Source organism: Heterocephalus glaber, unplaced genomic scaffold (assembly GCF_053883595.1).
Source record: "Heterocephalus glaber isolate CG9 unplaced genomic scaffold, H.glaber_assembly_v1.0 deba00001687, whole genome shotgun sequence".
Taxonomy (NCBI): domain Eukaryota; kingdom Metazoa; phylum Chordata; class Mammalia; order Rodentia; family Bathyergidae; genus Heterocephalus; species Heterocephalus glaber.
The window spans coordinates 15,859,942-15,874,794 of record NW_028258412.1 but is presented as its reverse complement, the minus strand read 5'-3'; the positions used below and the strand labels follow the sequence as shown (position 1 = coordinate 15,874,794).

Below are 14,853 nucleotides of genomic sequence, written 5' to 3'. Positions count from 1 at the left end.
AGCTTGGGAGGCAATTTCTAGGAGGAACTTCACTTTCCTGCCTCAATTCCTCAAGAGGCCCCAAGCCTGCTCTACTGCTGACAGTGGAACTGTCACCTGCTCCCTGCTGAGTGCCCCTGATGTGATGTGCACGGCCAACCAGGGCTGGATGGGGATGCTAAACAACCGTAAATGACATTGTCACCAGTCTTCATAAAGCACAGTGACTCATAGCCCTAATTAAAATGCTGAGGAAAAATGTAAAGAAAGATTGGCATGGAAAACAATGACATTCTGCTAAACTACAGGATTGTTTCTTCCAGGAAAGGGGTTGGGGGAGAGCTCACAAGTGTGTGTGCATGTGTGTATGGGGTAGGGAAGGCTGAATATTATTCTCCTAAGAAACTTGGGAAAATTTAATCCAGAGGAAAATCTAACTAAAACTACTCCTGCCTCCAACTTTTTATTAAAAATATTTTTATTTAAACACAGAAAATATAAAAGCACTGTACAAAAACATCCTTAAATGTTCAAGTAGATTCAACAATTATTAACATTTACATATTTGCCCATGCATCATTTATCTATCTATTCATGTATCTGTCATCTATTTATATATTCATCTGTCGTCTATCTGTATGTCCATCTGTTAGATTGTCTGTCTTTACAATGAACCACTTTAAAATAAATTGCGGACATCATGACACTTTAGCCCAAAATTCTTAGGCATAGGTATCCTAGGAACAAAGACTATATTCCCAAAAAACCATAATACCATTATCACACTTTAGAAAATTAACTATACTTATAAAATCTCAATGACAATGACAGTCTAAGTAGGAAACCAAATCTCCAATGCTTGAGAGAGGAGCAGCTTGCCTCCTAGCGACAGGCAGTCAGGGGGTCTGGAGCAGGAAGATTTTTGCCTTCATTTTTGCCTGGTTCCTGTCATCCAGGACTCATGACAGTGTATGATGCTTGACTCTGAGCAGTTTTGAATCAGATGAGAAATTCAGTCTCCCTACACCAAACTGTATTTAAACACGAAATCTCCACATTTCATCTCATGTCATCACCTGTTTTAATGGAACAACGTGGCTCCCAATGATCCCTTGCTGTTTCTGAAATTCAAATGCACTCCCAAAAGCCAACACAATAACACTCTCCTAAGAGGATTCAGAAAGAAATAGACTTTCCAAAAGTAAGTCTCGAGGTATGCACCCCAAGAAGTGCAGGGAATTGAAGGTAGCTAGAAGAGAAACATTTCTCTACACAGGAGTTTTGGATGTTTGTTAAAAAGAGAACCAAAACTAATAAAAATCTCCACTAAAGAAACTCACTGCATCCCATTAATTCCTACTATACCTTGTAAGAAATAAAAGGATCTCATCTCCACGACTATATAGTATTAGGGAAGAAATGACAAGTGGAAGCATTTCCAGCTAAGACTTTCTTTTCCCTGTGTGGCGGAAGGAACCAGGGCCTCTCACAAGCTAGGCAAGTAAGTGCTCTAGCACTGAGTTACATCCCTAGCCTTTTTTATTTTTATTTTGAGACAGGGTCTCACTAAGTTGCCCAAGCTGACCTCAAACTTACCATCCTCCTGCCTCAGCCTTCCAGGTGCTAGGACTACAGGTGTGCACCAACATCCCTAACTCCAGCTAAGGCTTAAGAAACAAATATCTCAATGTTATTACCTGAATAACATCTGTTACAATAACCAAGTCCATTCATTACCTAGATACTCGTAGGTGAACATAATTGGTCTTCATTTTCCTTATTGAAAATTTCAGAGCTCAGCTACACCTTCAGAAATCAGAAGAAAATATATGCCTACATTGTGTCAGCTTCTATTGAGTACTATTCTGATCGATCCTCATAGGTTCCGTTTTTATGCTTACAATTCCTGGGATGAAACACAGTCCCAGGTGAGCCAGATGGCTGTTCTAATGACTCAATAGGATGGACTGCCCACATCATGTGCCTCCCTCATTCTAGTTACTGGCAAGTTGATACCTTTTTCACTGCCACTGTGAGCTACTAGAAGGTAGGGATTGTCTTCCCCTTCTTTGTGCTGCAGCCTCTTTGGGATCTGGTCCAAAGCAGGGAGCTCAGGGCTTGTTCCTTAAATAAAGAAGTAGCTGATCTGACTCTTGTTTATGACAAGAGATCAAAATCTAGCTGAGAAATGATGGCTGCTCATTGGTACAACCTGAAGTTGAAAAGCTTTTGGAATTCACAAGATTCCCTTAATAGGTTCCAGAAGGCCCACCTTTTTAATTCCCATGGTAGCAATTTAGTTGTCAGGTTGTGAATAAAGAAGCGATCCCTGAGTTTTATTCAATCCTGGGCAATGTTGGCCAAATGTTCCTGGCAGAAGCTGAGACGCCTCCGGGGCACCTCTGAAAACCTGGGAAATTTCTTTTAGGTGCTTGTTAGTCCCAAACTGCTGAAGCCTCGTGGGTGGCCAATACTACAGGTCCACTGTTGCCAGAGATCCACAAATGAGAAGGGGATAATGTTATAGTAAGGAACACGACACACAGATAAGAGGTGGGGAAAAGGGCACATTTCCTGGGCTGGAAGTAGAGCCTCATTGCTTGAAAAGACCTTCTGTGATTCCATCTGAATGGGGCCACCTTCCTTCTCATTTTCAGATGCACTGCGATTGGGCATCTGTTTGCCTCAGGTGAGGGATAGAATATCGAAGCTGGAAAGGTTTTTGAAAACCTGCGAGTTGTAACTAAAATGCCTCCCAGGGCCAGGCAGGTAACACAAACAATAGTTAATGATGCAGAGGTGACCTACAGGCGAAAAACAAAACAAAGACAAAACAAAACAAAACAACAAACCAAGCCAAAATGAAACAAACAACACCCAAACCCTTCTCCCACTTGCCTCTGAAGAAATCCAAACCAATAAAAAACAAACCCTGTGCTAACCTAACAGAACATCCCTGCAGGCCTCTGAATAGAGATGCCCTTGAATCGCAACCCTCCCCTATTTCCCAGATGAGAGAAGGGAGGCTGAGGAAGGGGCTTGGTTCACACCAACTGGTCAATTAAAGGGCTCTTTTTGCATTGCTCTTCTTTGTTAGGATCACTGAATGGGCCTGGTGCTGTCCCTCTGCCAGATTCACCGACAGACTATCCCGGTGATCCTCCTGAGTCCCGTGCAGTAGATACAGTCTCCATAGCCTGGATGATACGCCGAAGGGTCAGCGAGATAACTCCCCCTCAGACTCACGGAGACCATGGGTGCCCAAGCCCATACTTGGATGCTCCCCAGGATGACAACCTCTTTTGATTTTAAGGTGATGCTCTCAATACTTCAACCACGCTTTCACCCTGGCTACCATGGGCTCAATGTGGCCCTGGGGTCCCCATTGCTGAGAGAGAGGCATGAATCAGGCCACAGGTTCCAATGCCACCCCCCGAATCCCACAGCCACACCTCTTGGGGCCAACAGCAGCATGCCACCTCTTCCTCTCCCCCAGAAACTGCATGCCTACCACAGGGCTTCTTCAGCACTCCTACTTAGTCAGACTGCAGCTTCACTGCAGTGGGGCTCATACCATGCTGACCCGGGCCCCTGCCTTTGGGGCCTGGGCCTGGACTTGCCAGTTAATGCTCACCCTGCCCCATGTGACAGATGTGCTGATGCCTGCTGCAGAACCACCCATGATATCTTTGCCCTTCTGGGGCTTATCGTTTCTAAATACAATTATGCCAAGACCCACGCCCACTGTACCCTGTTACCCGTGGTCATACTGGGGACTTAGGGACATTTTCTGTTGATACATCATTTTTGTTGAATAGATTCAAATGGGCTCAATTTCCCAGCATGGCAGGGAGCTGCTCAAGACTCTGCGTCCTTAGGAATGGGAGTGTGAGGGACGACATACACAGGACTGAGCAGGCTGCAGGCTGCAGAAATGAGCTCTGACCGAGACCAAGGGCTTTGGTGAAATCAATGATAGTTAAACAGGGGTTATTAGCTCCTGCAATTACTTGATTTCTGAAGTTTGTACCACATAGGTTACTTTTAAAAGGAGGCTTCTCTCTGAACGATTAACCAGTGGAGCTAATGCCCAACAGCTGGAAAAGCAGGGTTGAATCTAGCAAGGTCAAAGTGGGAGGGACAATTCAGTCATTTGCCAACTTATAATGACAATCAGAGATGGAATTAAAATTTCCTTTAAGTCCTGAATCTCTGCAGCTTCTTTATTCTGAAGCAAACAGGAAACTATCATCAGTGAGCCCTGGACAAAAAGAGCCAAGACATGGAGGATCTATTCCAGCTTCCCCTGTCGTTTGCTGTGTGAGTTTTGTCAACTCATATGCCTTTGTTGGGCCTCAGTTTCCTTATTTGAAGGATGAGGGTCATGGATAAGAACTGAAGGCATTAAGATAGCCTGGAGTAGTCTTGTTAAAAGTACAGATACCCTGAGTCTCTCCCTGGGGATGCTGATTTTGCAGAGTGAGCATGGGGTCCGGTGTCTCCGTTCCTAACTTAGCACCTTGGCAGATTCTGACGCTGACGATCTGCTTGGGCTGATGCTTTCCATCTACCAGATGGGATGATGCCCAAATGCTATTGCACATTTGATGAGGGAAACGGTCACATCTACAGCCTTCACAATGTCGGGGTTGCTAACCACACAACCACACACCAGTCAGTGATGCAGAGCCTGCCCCTTCGTGCAAACAGCCCAGATGATAATTGGCCCTGAAATGCCAAATTCAACTTCTGCACACTCCAGTTTCTAGCAGAAAGAGGTCCAGTACTAATGAGAGCAAACTTGCCTGTGGGTCACATTCTGAGACTCAGCCAGCCCTGTACAGACCCATGGAACCTGAGTGACAGGCAAGACGCCGAGTGGGGTCCAATGACACCCCAAACCACACATCCGAGAAGGCAGCACAACCAAATTTGCTCATGCTCTGAAAACCCAGGTGAACGGATCCCCAAGGCTTCGGTATTCTGGGAAATCAGCACCCCACCACTGGGGTGTTTTTGAACAGCTGTCTGTGTGGTACCTCGGACAGTGCCGTGGTGCAGCAGGGAGGACCCCCCCCCCCCACGCAGCATCCACCCACCCCTCCACTCCCAGTGCCTCAGCCTTTCCCAGCTGTCGTTCCCCATGGAAGGCACAGCCTTTGGGGCTGACTTTGGCCATTTGGGGAAAACGAAGAGGCTGGTAGGGAGGCCGAGTTCACAGTATTGGAGGCTTTCCACTGGGGTTCCTTTTCTTCCTGACAATCACCAGTCTTGGCTTAGAGCTACTGTTTCCAGAACTCCTTTTACAGATGTCATCACAAAATTTTCACTCGTGAGTTATTTTACAGATAATGGGACTGAAGCTCAGGGAGGTTAAATGGGAGGTTCAGGGAGGTTCATTTGCCATGGAGCACACTAAATTTGGTCTCAAACACAAGTCTTCAACAGGTCTTTCTGCTATGCTGCTTGCTCTTTCCCTGCATGGTCTGGGATTTTGGGGGGAAGACCCCCCACAATTTCTGGAGATCCAGTCAGGGTACCTCAGGCTGAAGACATATATCAGGAAATGAGGCTGTGCGTGCTAAAGCAGAGGCAAGTGTCAGACTGCTTATGCATGCAAAATACTCCAAGTTCTGAAGCTCAAAACCAGGGCTGAGGTCTCCAGTGGTGCCGCTTATCAGCTAGGTGACTATGGGCAGGTGACTCGGTGTGCCCTGCCTCAGTTTCCCTTTCTGCAAACTGGGATTCAGATTGCTGCTTTGGAGACTGGGGAGGTTAAGAGATTCTGAGATTCTGAGATGAGCCAGCACCCTGAACCTGCACAGAGCTGTGTGGCATTTAGGGGACTGCATGCTGGATTCTGGGCTGGGAGAGAGGGGCTGGGTCAGTGAAGGTAGGGCAGGGTGCCTCCCTTCCTGGGCCTACAAAGTCTTCTCAGACCTGTCTGCTCAGACACCTGAGAGCAAACAGTGGGTCTGACCCCACCCCTGCTTCGGGCACAGATCCAAGGTTGAAATTTAAAAAGAAAATTACCAAAACCAAAAATTCAGTTGTAGAAAACTGATTTCCCGGGTGCTAGTGTTTTCCGTACCGGATGCGGAGGCGCTGCTGCCGATCCCAGTGAGAGAAGGTGAAGGGCGTTATTTCCCCACATTCCTCTGGAGGAGAGGTGGGGGGGGGGGCGTCGGGTCCTTTCTTCCCTCTCCCAGAGTGCTGGGCTCTCAGGGGCTCCACGAAATGCCCTGGGCACACTCGCCTGGCTGCACAGCACCCTCCCGAGGGTGCCTTTTGGACCAGCCCTCGCCCCTTCGCCACTTCCTCGGTGGCTGCTGGCGCGTCCTCCCCAGGCTGAGAGCAGGTTTGAGCAGGACACTGAGAGAAGAGCGGGTCTCATCTGCCAGGGAACCGCTAGTGTCAGCGGGAGGGGGGCTTGGCCTTTCTTATCCTCAGGGGCAACTCTGATTCCACTAGAACCCTGAGACCTGGGAGTCCCCGGATCTACCCCAGCGGGTTACAATAAAACCTCAGCTCCATTTCCTGCATATCCAGCGCTTGTCCTGAGCTGCTTATTTACACTTACGGGGTTTTAACGGTCCCTACGGTGTTCCCAGTAGAAGGGTATTGTTTCCTCCACTCTATACAGGAGAAATCTAAGACTTGAGAGGCGAAGGGACTTACCTAGGGTCCCACGGAAAGTAAAAGGTATCTCTACGGCTGGAACCCAGGCTGCCTCCTTGGCGCGCGCCTCACCTCCGCCCCAGACTGCGCGGTCGCCCGGGGCGCTGAGAGCTGCGATACCGGTGCCACTGTGCCCTGGGGATGGGCGGGAGGGTCTCACACGCTCTCCTTCGCAGTCCCAAGGGCCCTTTCTGGACCCTCCGACCCAAGGACCCTCGAGGGGCTCCGGAAATTGGAGTTCGCGGGGACCCTTTTCCGAGCCGCCGTGGCCACCTGGAAACAAACCCAAAGCGCGCGGTGCGTCGCCGGGCCTGATCCAAGGCGGAGCGCGCCCCTCGCCCGCTCTGAGGACGCGCCGGGAGCCCCGGAACCTCCTTCGCGGGAGCGACACAACTTTCCCGGGTTCTGGGAGCCGGCGCTCCTACACCCCAATCCCTCCGGGGCAGAAGTAAGAGGTGCGGGCCGCCCCGGCAGGACGGCGGGAGCGCAAGGCAGCTCCTGGCAAAGTTAGAAGCCAGGCAGGAGCCGCGATCCCCGCGAGCAGAGCCGTCCGGGCCATCGGCCCCTCGCGGGCGGCTGACGGTGCCAGAGGCCGCCATTACCGCGGGTCCGAGGGAGAGGCGGGCGCAGAGCCGGGCCGCGGGAAGAAGCCGAAAGTTAAGCGCGAGCAGAGGCCGCGAACCTGGGGCCGTGTCCGCAGCCCAGGCTGCCGGCCGGGGGAGAGCGCGGGGTCCTCAGTCCGCCATGAGCGCAGGCGCAGCGCGGAGCCGGGCGCGCGGCTGGGGAGCCCTTGGGGTCCCCGCAAAGTTGGAGCACGGCGGGCGCGTCGACCCCGGGGACCCGGACCCGGCGTGGGGCCGCCCGCTGGGAGGAGGACGAGGCCACCGGGGCCAAGTTGGAAAGCGCGACAGAGCCCGCGCCTCCCGCGCACCGGGGTGGGCTCGCGCGGGAACAGAGCGCGCCAGGGGGACACGGAGGGCGCGGGACGCGGGGCCCCAAACTCACCTGCGGCCGAGCCCGGCGGTGCCGAGGCTGCGCTGCGCGCTGCGCACCCGCCCGCCCGCCTCCTACTCCTGCTCCGCCGCTCCTCCTCCTCCCGGGCGCCCGCCGCCGCCGCCGCCGCCGCGCTCGCGGTTCCGAAGCCTCTGGGTCGCTCGGCCGCCGCGCGCGGCTGGAGGGCGCCGGGCGCACCGCTCACCTCCGGGTAGGAGCCGCGCGCCGCCCTCCCTCGCCTCTCCGCTTTGTGCCTCTCAGATCGCTCCCCACCCCCTCGCCCGGCCCCCGCCCTCCCCTGTCCCCTCCCTCCGCCCTCCCTCCGAGCGCCCCGAGAGCCCAAGTTCGGGACGCGGGCTTCGGGCTTCCCCCGCGCGCGCCCCGGGCTCACCCCGTCAGCTCGGCCGCCGCCCCTCGGAGGAGCCGTGGCGCTAAGTCGCTCCACGCCCGGCGGCTGGAATCGTGGCGTAAATACGTGGGGACCGATCCGCGAGCTCAGCGAGGGTCGTGAGGGGGATTTATTTCTTAATGTCCCTCCTTTATCCCATCGTCGCTGAAACGAATTAGTGGTGACGTCCCACCCGGCTGCTTTATGGGTGCGGGGAGGGAGACGTCGCAACCCTCATTAAAAGAGCCGCTCTGGGCTCCAAAGCATACATCTTTTATATAATCTAATTTCCATTTTTTTTTTCTATCAGGAAACACGCACACACACACAATGACAATTTCTGGGAGGCTGGAGGGGGCTCAATGTAGTAACCACTTCGAGGAGGCAGCTGGCTGTGGCCACAGAGTCTCATGGGGGGCAGCGGTGATTATTTCTGTCCACATCGGTGTTGGGACGACATTCCTTAGTGGGACAGCAGAATGCCCAGTCCCATGCTGGGCAGAGCGCCAGCCCTCTGTGTGTGTGTGTGTGTGTGTGCGCGCGCGCGTGCGTGTAGGGGGAGCAGCCTGGGTTCTGGCCTTGGCTCTCAGGTGGGTAGACAGAGCGTCAGCGGGTTGTGGAAATGTTGCCCAGTTCTGGTGTTTTCGGGAGCAGAGCCCAGGCCAGGCATCTGGGGAAGGGTAGGGGGAAGGGGCCTTGTTCACCTGTGGCTGGAGAGGCCCGCACGCACGTGGGCAGAGGCCGAGGGCTGGGCAGGGGGAGGGGCAGATGCAGAGAACCCGGCTTCCCTTCCTTTCTTAGGGGCCCTAACATATGGGTAACCATATAAACCCGTCTCGAAAGCTGTCTGTTCCTGGGCAGATTGCACAGGATTTTGCATTTCACTGTCGCTGTTGCTCACACACTCTTGGGGAAGCAGGGGGTGGAGGGACTCCAGGAAAGAGAGCAGGCTTCACAGGCGCAGAGGCACGCAGAGAGAGAGACACACACACACTTGGCACCTGGCTCCGAGTGGCTTGATCTTTCCTCCGCCCCAGCTCTGGCTTGGCAAGGCAGGCAAGCCCTCCCAGGCTCTGAGTTGTGGGGAGAAGAAGAGGCAAAGAGGAAAACTACTCCTCTTTGTCACTAATAAATGCTTTTCAGAGTGTCTTGCACATCAAGCGAGGGAGAAGGGGGTGTGACTTGAGGGCAGGAAGAGGGGCGTGAGGGATGAGGAGGTGGAGGGAGGAATAAAGAAAAAGCCGATGCCTGTGTGTGTGTGTGTGTGTGTGTAACTGTGCTTTCTTCTACTCACTGGGAGGAAGACCTGAGAAAATTCCATCAGCTCCGGGGCTCTGCCAGTTCCTGAATGTACCCAGGATCTCGGAGCAGTCTTCGGGGGCGTGAAATGGGCCTGGGGTTGATGTGAGGATGCACACAGTGAGATGGTGAAGGTGGAGCTCTTGGCATAGTGAAGCCTGGGGTATAGTAAGTGCTCAAGAAAGAGCGACCCAAGGTAAGGCTGATGCTGGGACTAACGACAGTGACACAAAAGGCTGGATGGGTATCCGAGGGAGGCAAGGCCAGAGCTGAGTCCTCAGAGCTTGATTCCTTCCCATCCTGGACACATGTTCCCCAGCCTGAACCACTGCAAAGTTGAGCACTGGGTTTCAGTGGTGTTGGTCTCAGAACACTGCTCTCTCAATTACCATGGCAACTGGGGAAATCAGGAAGCCAGGGGAAGGGAAGCTGCTCCTCTACTGGGGTGGCAGTTCACCTGCTCCAAACGGAGCCGGAGCTGCGCCTGCCTGTATCAGGGTTGGAGCACAAGAGGTTCCAGGCAGACCACTGCCACCCAGAAACTCCAGCTGTTCTTCCACTGACAAGAAAGAGGGTCAGTAGGGAAGGTCTGGGCCGAGATGGTGGGGTCAGCACTAAGCTGGCTGTGCCTGCAGAAGGCAGAGTGGCCTGGATTTGAGGAGAGAGGGAGGGAAGCCCCATTGCTCCAATTCTGTCCATGTCCAGGTGCAATGGTTGTGTAGTTCTTGAGATGAGGATCTGAGAAGACAGGGCCTTGGAGATGTGTGTGTGCCAAAGAGAAAGAGATACAGAGACTGTGGGCAGAGAATCAGATGGAAATCAGCACGCACACACACAGAAACTGGCAGAGAGAGAGAGAGAGAGAGAGAGAGCGAGAGAGAGAGAGAGAGATCCTTTCTCACTCTGCTACTCTCGGTAGGATCAAGGGGAATTAGCAACAATACTAGTTATAGTAGCGGAACAGTGACTATTTTGTATCAAGTACTTTTCATTTCACCAGTTTTGAGCCAAAACATTTTGTAGCAATAGTTCATTGAATTGTCACCAAAGTGGCAAGAGAGATGGATGATTCCCTGCCTTATACGTATTTTACAGGGGGAAAAACAGAAGCTCTAGACACGAAGCAATTTGCTCCAGTCACCGAGTTAATGGGTGGTAAAGCAGAAGCTAGAACTTAGGTCCTGGGACCCCAAAGTGGGGCTCTGTCCCCACCCTGGCCTTGTGAAGGAGGGAGAAGAACAATGTCAGAAGCATTATGATGGGGTTGCAGAGGATCAGGAGGTTTGGGGAGTGGCTCTTGGTGTTTGGGGACCCTCCACACTAGTACTGGGTAGTGTTAGAGGTCCCAGGCACTGGAGGTAGAAGGCCAGGGACTTTGGCCATGAAGCAGGACTGACAGTCCCCTGAATGCTCCCTGGCCATGCTGCCTTCCAGGCTGCCCTGGACATTTATGCTCACTGATTCCTCCAGGACCCCTTGCTGTTTGGGGAAGATGTCCAGATGCCAGCCTTCTCTGGGACCCATGCAGGTTTAAAACAGCCGAGGCACATCCTGTTCTGGCATTCGCATAGTGCAGACACTCTATACATGGTGACTGTGATGAGACTTGCTCTTGGATCTTTTCTCTGGGCTGCACCCCAATCCCTGCATTGCTGGTGGCCAGGTAAACAAGCTGTCCCCTCTGCCCTGCCGGGGAGGGCTACCGGGGGACCGGCAGGGCCCTCTGGTGGACTCGAGGGGATGGAGCAGGTTCATGGCCAATGTGGCTGCCACAGAGGGGGTAATACATTATCCAGGGCTAATGAAAACATAATTATCTTCTTTTGGCTGCAGAGAAGGGCTAATTTAATAGGCTACAATCGAAAGGCATCTGCTGAATTCACCCAGCAGTGAAAGCACTTGAAGGCCTCGGGCGGGCGAGGGCAAGTTAAGTGTGTGGCCAGCCAGGCCGGCAACTGTGTCCAAGCAACTCCACCCCAGGACAGGAGTGTGGGGGGGGCTAGGAAGGGGCTTAGAGGTGCAGGCAGCAGTGGCAGGGGCCTGTGAGCACACAGGCCTGGGCTAGTTTCCTGCTCTGAGTTCTTGAGTTATTCCTTTGCCTCTCTGAGCCTCGACTTTCTCATCTGTAAGATGGGGTTAATTCTGCCTAGTTCATCATAGCTGGGGGATAGATGAGCCATGTACAGGGGTGGGGGCCTGGCCCATTCTAAGTGGATAGTGAAACTTTCAGCCCTCTTCTGTTCGTTGGGCTGGCTCCACCCTGCTTTCAGGTCTTGGCGTAAACACCCCCTCTTCGGAGAAGCCCCTGCCCTCAACTTGGCTGGGCTATTTATGCATTCAATATTAAACTGGGGAGAGCTCCCCAAAGACGGTATGTCTCATTGGTCATGGGGAGCCAGTGGTTCCCAAAGCACGTTTCCTGAACAAGTAGGTCAGCATCCCAGAGAATTGGTTCTAGGTCTCGCCCCAGACCTAATGACACAGATGCCTAGGGTGGGGCCCACATTTATTTGAAAAACCCCTCCTGGGTGATTCTGCAGCACACTCCAGTGTGAGAACCTAGTTTCCAACTGTAAACCAAACAAGTGTTTGTTTGAATTAGCTGAGTGTTAAGCTGGGGGGTTGGTCTGGTGCCTTTATTAGGCCCCAGCTGTATACCCAGCCCTGTGCATTATGAATCCTCTCAGCTTTGCTTATTCCATCACTCACCATACCCCACCATCTCCTTTGTCCCCAAGAAATCCCCCTGGGTCTGCCTTGTTGTTCTGAAATACAGGCTCACAGGGTGCTGGAGACCCAGGACTCCCCTCTGATTGTCCCTCTGATTCTGTGGGAATCAGATCCTCTGTCTTCCTGAAGAAACCCCCCCCCCCCAGCTTCTGACTCTAGGCAAGAATTTAGCTTCTGTCCCCTGCCTGGTGTCTGGAAGGGGGAAGTCATTCAGACACACTTATTAGGGAGCAGCATGCCCATCGATGGGTTCTGCAGCTCGAGCAAGGAAGAAGAGCTGTCTCCAACCCTGTCGTTGCACACGGGAGGCTGCGCCCACGAAGGTGCAGAGAATCATCGGAGGGCAGCAGGGCTCTGGCAGGGAAGCATGAGGGAGGAGCCCTTTAAGGCTTAAAGGTATAGGAGGAAACATCAGTCTCCGGGCTGCCGCGCCACTAGTGCGCTGTATGAGCTTAGGCTGCCAACACCCTGGTTTGGATGCGAAGTCCAGCACAAGTGTTCTTTTTTAAACGGCAGAGGCTTCTTAATGTCTGGTAACTTTTTAAAGGAGCCTGAGACCTTGTAAAACTTAAGACCAACGGAACCACACCATCAAAAATGAGGCAGTTTCTTGCCTGAGAAGTCTTACATTTGCGCAGCCTGCTCGGGAGTTCCCTAAAGGACCGACAGATGGCGCTAAACCTTCACCTTAGCGGTCCGGCTCTAGACCTGCCAGGTGGGTCTGTACAGTGCTGAGCTTTTGGGATGGAGCCTGGATCCCCGCTAAGCTGGGCTGACTTGTTGCCGGGTGGGGGGGGGGGGATAAGATTGCCAGTATGAGAATCCTGACCAAGGAAATGGGTTTTACTTCCAGGGAGCGGTTCTTTTTGAGTAACAAGAGAGGTCTTTGTCGCAGTGTGATTCAGTGGCAGGTACGTGAGGATCCCCAGTGAAGGGGACACCAGTTTCTGGGTGCCGCCTCCAGGGATTTGGGGTGACTGTATTTTCAGCAAGCTCTCCAGGGGAAACTGAGGCAGGTGGTCTTCTGGCCTCAAGTCTGCTGCTAGTAAGCCGGTCTGGGTCCTCACCCTCAGCCTGCAGACTCTTGGGGTTCAGTGGCTCGGCTTCTCAGTAACAACAGCAGCCCTGCCTGTTTTCAGAGCCCTTCCCATCATACACATTGTTAGGGCTTGGATTTATTTTCCCTGCAAAGGTGTTTACTGGGACAGAGAAGCAGACAGAAGCTGATTTCTAAGAATTATTCTGAGACCAGCCCCTGGGGGAGGTTGATGGGGAGATGGTGCAGAGAGGCCCAGGTAAAATTCCAACTTGGTATCTCAGAAGCTCCAGACCAGGGTACTTGATTTTTTTTCACCTTAATCTATCTTTCATCTGCTGTGTGACTTTGGGCAAGACTGCTTCCCTCTCCGTGCCTCTGTTTCCCCATCTGTGAAATCAAGGGGGTTGGATTAGAGCATAGCTTCCTTCTCTGTTGTAGGGTTGCTTTGGGCTCTGCAGCACTGTCTGTGGGTGGGGGGCTTAGCGTAAATGCTGTGGGCCCCCAAATCTGCCTTCTGTTCAAAGCCACTTTCTTTGTGTCTGACTCCTTAGCTTAGCTTTCATTGGGTGCTCCTGGTTTGGGAGTTCTGCTTGGTCCATTATTCATTCATCAACCATTCACTCATCCTCTTTCTGGTGGGCCACATGCCTGGCACTGTGCCAGGGGCTGGGGCAGCTGAGACCCCAGATGGGATTCTGGCTCCTGGAGCACTCAGCATAATGGGGAAGTCAGACAAGCTCATGACACTTTACGGTCCTCACTGCCTGAAACCCTGGAAAAAGACCCTGCCACCTCACCCTGCATTTTAAAGCTTTAATGAGAGAATACACTTTTTTCTCCCAGCCTGACAGCCCTGAGCTCTGTTAGCTTCATAAGCTCTGACATTTGATTTATTCAAACAGACACTTGAGCAAACTGTCGAAGAAACTATACTCTTCTCTAATTGTGTGAAACAGGGGAGGGCATAAGGATGTGGTGTGATTTAATAGCCAAAGAGTCAGTTCTGAGCTCTGCTACTTCCTAGCTGTGTGACCTGAAGCAAGTTAACTACTCTTTCTGATCTTCAGCTTTCTCATCTGCCAAAGCTGGGGATAATGATAGTTTACCTCATAGGATTGTGCTGCTTTAATGAGATAATGTACGTGAAACCCTTGATAGTCTTTGGCACATAGTACCTGTTCGACCAGTGGTCATTCCTCCTATGATTGTATTTGTTAATTTGTTCCTTGTTTCTCTTTTGAGGGATAGGAGCCAGATCTGAAACTATTTTGATGTTCTCCAGTATGTCTGGCAGTTTTCTAGCCCATTCTAGGCACTCAGTAACTCAGTTCAACTGTGTGCAGACATCAGGAGTTTCTCTATGCCAGTGGTTCTCAGAGTGTAGCTCCCAGACCAGCAGCACTGGGACCTCGTTACAGATGCAGATGTTAGGGACCTATCCCAGGCTGCTGGATCAGCAACCCAGGGGTAGAGCCCAGTGATGTGGGTTTTAAGAAGCCTCCAGTGATTCTGATACACCTTCAAGCTTGGGAGTCATTACTCTACAGATTTAAATTTCCAAGTGGAGCTGTATATAGAACCCAATAGTAAAGTAAGTGAAATGGGGACCGTGAGACATCGTGAAGGAGGGGCGTGTCCCGTTGCACTTTGGGCTCTCAGAAATGCAGTTTAAAAAGCATTGCCTTGCAACTTTTAACCCTCCTACCCTTTGGCCACCTACTCAGCCGGCAACCCACTAGCCCATCTG

General features: G+C 52.2%; 1 protein-coding gene across 4 annotated transcripts in view; it reads right to left on the bottom strand.

Annotated features, from left to right (window-relative positions):
• Positions 1 to 14,853, bottom strand: part of Nos1 (nitric oxide synthase 1) — a 177,350-nt gene that overhangs the window by 105,836 nt on the left and 56,661 nt on the right. Inside the window, exon 1 of one of the 4 annotated variants that reach the window (XM_087198431.1) lies at positions 8,042 to 8,214. The exons of 1 other annotated variant lie outside the window; for it this stretch is intronic. The gene's annotated coding sequence lies outside the window, so the exon portion shown is untranslated. Of the gene's footprint in view, positions 1 to 6,657; positions 6,802 to 7,662; positions 7,802 to 8,041; positions 8,215 to 14,853 lie in introns of those variants that run through there. 2 more of the 4 variants (XM_004843704.4, XM_087198432.1) reach the window with 2 other exon arrangements.